We start from the raw sequence: 6000 nt of genomic DNA, 5'->3' as shown, positions 1-6000 counted from the left end.
TGAACTCAAGAAATTTGCAGGTAGATGGATGGGACTAGAAACTGTTATACTAAGTGAAGTAACACAGACTCAGAAGAAAAAAAAAAGACATATGTTCTCCCTCATATGTGGATACTAGCACCAAATCCTGATAAGTGATTATGTATCCAGACATAACCACAGGAACCAGGATAATGAAAAGGAACCAGGGAGGTAAAGGAAAAGAAAGAACCTGAAAGAGAAGAACAGTAGGAAACAGGTATTAATAAGGGAGATATTGGTAAAAATGGGGATATTTTAAGGGGAAGGGGAGGGAGGGTTATACAAGGAACCTGGGGGATAAAGGAAAAGAAGGAGCTCAGGAGAGGTGGGACCATAGGAGAAGGGTATTATTAAGGGAGAAATTATAGAAAACCAGAGGGAACCATATTAGGCCAACAACCTACTGACAAATTATACATACAACTAGATCAAAGAATATAATATATGTCTAGGCAAGGTTTATCTGAGAGCATTTAGTCTTTGCCCAAGCTTTATCTACATGGCACATGGTAATTAAAAGTACCAGACTGGTGGAACTAATCTTCTTGGATGGTTAATAGCCATACTATGAGGCCTGTACTAATTTGGACAGAGGGACATAAAGGACAGTTATTGCTCCTTGCCCTCCTAGGTGGAATAAGTTCCAGGAGACTATGAGCATCTCTCAAAATGTCTTGTAACTGTAGTGAGTCACCTGTCCTCTTGATCAAGGAGGCTGTAGAGACCCCAGCAGATAGACTTGAACCAGTGTCCAGTCTACAAAGAGGAGGGTCAACACAGAGGAAACATTTCCTCCATGCTTCCAAGGGAAGCCAGCCATGATTGAGTAGGACCTTTGACTTATCTTCACATAAATGGAACTGGTAAAAGAAAGGAGCCAGGGGCTCCTCCCAAGCCCATGAGGAACAGATCCTCAAACAGCCTTAAGAGTAAAAATAAATTGGTTTATCTGGGCCAACTGTATGACCTTAAACACCCAAAAGGAAAGTCTAACTAAAGATTCATGGGGTCAATATAAAATTTTTAAGAATCCATATGTATAGTTAAAGGCTACATAACAAGAAACAATGCCAGACAGAAGATACCTTCCTTTGAGTTAGTGGCCAGGGTGGCCCAAAAGACTCCCAGACAGGGATATTGACAATTGATTGCTGCTAGATGAGGAACAGCTGCTCTTCCTAAAACAAGGCTCTCTAGATAGGCTGACTAGATTCAGCAGGTAGACAAGCACTAGGGAATGCCTGGGGGCGCCAACAACACAGTGGACAGTAACAGGGATGACAGAGTATATGGGCTCCAGTGGGGGAAGCTACGGGAGGGTGCCATTTGGGAAGTGGGTATATAGATGAATCAGATTTTGTGGAATGTTCTATATGATATACACACAAAAAACCCAAATTTTAAAAAAGGCTTATATTTGACGAGGAAGCATAAAAGTTTACTTCATGTTAATTAGTAGAGGTGATAAACATTACCATTTAAATCTACCTGATGACTTTATATCCATACTCAGGTGCCAAGGATCCCACTGTAACCAACTGTGACTAGTAATAATCACATACATAGAGATTAGAGACACATGTGCAAACATCTAAGCATTCGTAGTATTAAAAATGTAGGAAACAGCATATTTTAAAATGAAATGGAGATCTTCTTTAAAGGTTAAAAACTCATTCAATTTTATGTCTTACAGGGTTTATACTGAGTTCAATATTGTATAAATGAATTAATTCAACTGTGAACCTAAAAATTTACAGCCACTTTTGAAAGAGATGTATCCTTGCTCTGGAAATTGTTACTGAATATGTTAAAGCTGTAATGAAATGTTTCTTCTAATCATGTGGTTACTAAATAAAAATAAATAAATAAATGTATGAATTCTAAATAAAATATTAGGTAATTAAATCTATTACAATATTCAAAAGAAGTTTAAGAACTCAAGATTTAACATTAGAAAAATCTATCAAGAGGAAATGGAAATCATACTTTAACAGATATAGAAAATTCTAATAGAATTCAGCATATATTTGTAGTTAAAAAAACTTTAAAAAATTATGACAGGAATGTTCTTAACACAACAAAGGCAGTGAAGCACCACATGAAACAACATGGTGTGGTGTGGGTATAATGGTGCACATCTGCCAGGCTAGCACTTGGAATGTTAAGGCAAGAAGATAGAGAGTTTAAGGCCAGCTTTGTCCATGTAGGAAGTTTCAAGTCAGCAAGCAAGAACCTGTCTGAGAAGAAACAAAAAACAGCACTAGTAGCAGGACTATTTTACAAACACTCATCAAAGCCAAAATCAAGAATATGTTTTCTTACTATAAAACATAGAAACAAAAGAAGTTCTGATAAATACTTTAAAAGACAAGAGAAGTGAATGTCGTTTCTTCACTCCACTGGAAACCCTTAAACTAGAGCTCTGGTTTTGTTGTTTTATTTGTTGTTTTGTTGATACAGGGACTTCGTAGCCCTGGCTGACAGGGAACTCATGATGTAGACCAAGCTGGCCTCAAATTTGTCATAATTCTCCTGTCTCTGCCTCCCCAGGGCTGAAATTGTAGGCATGTGCCTCCACAGCTGGCAACCCGGAGCTCTGCACAGCAAAGGACCTCCAAAAATGCGTTGAGCATCTTGAAACATGATGAACAGTGGACCTTTATAAGCACCTGGCTTTTAAAACAAGTTCATCGCTTGGCAAGCTACCAACTAAAGACCCTTTGAAGGTGGCCAGTGCCTAGATTGCCCTGGAAGACCTGCCTTAAGAAGGGGCTGCTTCATAAACTCAACAAAGTATGTGAGAAACATATGCACAAACAAGAATGAAATTCATGCATGCTAAAGGAACTGATGAAGAGCAAGCAGATGGGCTAAAGAGACTTAAATGTCCAGAGAACACGAAAACACAAAGGTGGGATTTGGGGCTCAAACCCAACGGTCTCTTCTCAAGAAGTCTCATCTAGTGCTATGCTTGTCACCCTCCTCTGACTCATTTTCATCTTTAAAGCAAACACCAAGTACATAGAATCGCTCTTTTCATCACGGTGTTCTTAAAAACAGGCGATGTAATGATATGTAATATTTAATTCAAGCTAGAGTTTGAAAAACAATTTCATATAAATCATCTCATTTTAGTACATAAGAGCACAATTTCATATAAATCATCTCATTTTCCCTCCTCTGACTCATTTTCATCTTTAAAGCAAACACCAAGTACATAGAATCGCTCTTTTCATCACGGTGTTCTTAAAAACAGGCGATGTAATGATATGTAATATTTAATTCAAGCTAGACATAAGAGCACAATTTCATATAAATCATCTCATTTTAGTACATAAGAGCACTATTGGGCTGATTACTAGCCCTTACTTACTATTTCAAGTTTTATTACCATCCATTAATTGTACAAAGTAATGGGTTTCATTATGACATTTCCACATATGCACACAATGTACTTTTATCATCTCTGCTTCCTCTATGATCATCGGATTCCCTCTCCACCCTCCCCGTTCCCCCTTTTATGTCTTAAATAGTCCCTCTTGTACTTTGTCTCCCCCCCAACCCCAAATTCTGTAGGTGAGAGGAAACATACTTGTCTTTGGGAAGGGGATGGCTTATTTTGCTTAACATGATGATCTGCACTTCTATTTTTCCGAAAAACTCAATTCTGTTCTTTTAAAAAATATCTTATTTATTATTTTTATTTTATGTACATGAGTGTATTGCCTGCATGTGTGTAAGTACACCCGTGTGGTACGGTACCAACAGAGGTCAGAAGAGGATCTCAGATTTCCCCTGGAACCGGAGTTACAGATGGTCGTTAGCAACCATGTGCATGCTGGGAATCACACCAGGGTCCTCTGCAAGAGCAGCCAGTGCTCTTAACCACTGAGTCATCTCTCCAGCCCCCAATTCTGTTCTTTTTAACTTAATAAAATTTCATTGTGGGGGGGCAGTGAGGTGGCACAATGAGGAAAAAACTTGACATGCAAGTCTGAAAATCAGAACTTGATCCCCAGAACCTATACAAAGGTAGGAGAGAACCAGCTCCACGAAGTTGTTCTCTGATCTGCACATGGGTACACAGTGTATGTGCACTTGTACCCATATCGTGACACATACATACTAATAAATGAAACTTTTAAAACTTCTTTTTGTATTCATATCATTCACCTGTTGATGGGCACCTAGCATAATTCAATAACTTGGCTACTGTGAAGATTATTATAATAAACACGGTTATGCATGTGCCTCTACAGTATGCTGATTTTGATTCCTTTGGATGTATGTCCAGAAGATGAAGCTGGACACGTGGTAGTTTTAATTTGGGGAGAAACTTTCATACTGTTTTCCATAGTGCCTGGACTAACTTATGTTCCTACCAGCAATATATAAAGTTATTTTCCCCCCCACATTTTTCACAGTTTTGGGGTTTTTTCATTTGTTTGTTTTCTTAATGATAGCCATTCTGACTGGGGTGAGATGGCATCTCAACAGTTTTGATTTGTATTTCCCTAACAGCTACAGATATTGCACTTATTTTTCATAAAAGTATTGGCCATTTGTACTTCCTTTGAGAACTGTTTGTTCAATTTCATTTACACATTTATTGATTGAATTGTTTGGGGGTTGGGATATTTAATTTTCTTTAATTCTTTATATATTCTGGAAGTTAATTTCCTATCAGAGGAAGAACTGGAAATCACCATCTCACATATTGTAGGCTATCTCTTTACTTGATGAATTGATTGTGATTCAGAAACTTTTTAATTTGATGCAATCCCGTTTGTTGATTCTTGTTATTTCTTGAATTGTGAGACTTTTTTTTCCAAAACAGGCATTGCCTATGCCTGTATTTTGAAGAATTTTCCTACAGTTCCTGCTAGTACTTTCAAAGTTGCTTGCCTTATATTAAGGTCTTAGATCCATATTGAGTTGATTTTTAATGGGATGAGAAGGATCTAGTTTCATTCTTCTACACAGGGTTGTCCAGTTTTTCCACCACTGCTGGTAAAAAGGGCTTGTCCTTTTCCAACATATATTTTTGGCATGGCCTTTGACAACAGTATGGTGGCTGTAATAGTTTGGGTCTGTCTCTGATCCTCTCTTCCAGTTTAGTGGCTTGTGGCTCTATTTTTATTTCAATAAAATTATATTTTTATCATTATGTGTCTATGGTGTTGTTTCAAGTTGGGTATCAGAATACATCCAGCATTCTTCCTTTCGCATTGGATTGTTGGGTACAAAACAAGAGTCTCTTGTGTTTTTCTTTTTTCTTTCTTTTTAAATGTGTCCACGGTTTCACACATGGTAAGCACATGCTCTACCACTGAGCCACATGCCAGCCCGTTTTTATTACATTTTGGAGTCAGGATTTTGCTATGTAGCACAGGTTGATAAGGAACTTACACTGCAGTCTAGGCCGGCCTTAAATTTATGCTCCTCCTTCCCTAGCTTCTCTAGTAACTGGGATTGCAGACATATACCAGCATGCCCACCCTCATTTTTCTATTACTATTTCCTGCTAACTTCTAAGTTTTATGAGAGTCTTCCTGGCTGTACCCTCAGCTCTTACCATATTGTAGATTAAAAATTAAATATCAAGTGTATCATGACTTATTTTGAATGAGAACCAAGGAAAGAACTTTCTTTCCTTGGCACATTATAAGGAAGAATAATATTGTAACAATGTCTGATATAAAGAACTATAAAGTAAATCACATCATTTACTTAGTCCCAAACTGATTTTTATAGTCTACAACCTAGTAGCAAACAGATAGTGCTGAGGATCTATAATGTCGTTTCATGAAATCATTTTGAGAATTATGCATTGAAAATAGGTTTATTCTGATTTTTTTCTCTTTAAAATATGTTTAGAAGACATAGTTCCTCAGCTACATAAACATAGGCAATCCTGTTTAACAGTGTTTTAAAAACCTGAAAACGAGTACTGTAGAGAATGTGCAGAGATAAAGGAGC

The sequence above is a fragment of the Nannospalax galili genome, unplaced genomic scaffold (genome assembly GCF_000622305.1).
Source record: "Nannospalax galili isolate Female #2095 unplaced genomic scaffold, S.galili_v1.0 scaffold814, whole genome shotgun sequence".
NCBI lineage: Eukaryota > Metazoa > Chordata > Mammalia > Rodentia > Spalacidae > Nannospalax > Nannospalax galili.
The sequence above is the reverse complement of the archived record's forward strand: the minus strand, read 5'-3'. Positions refer to the sequence as shown.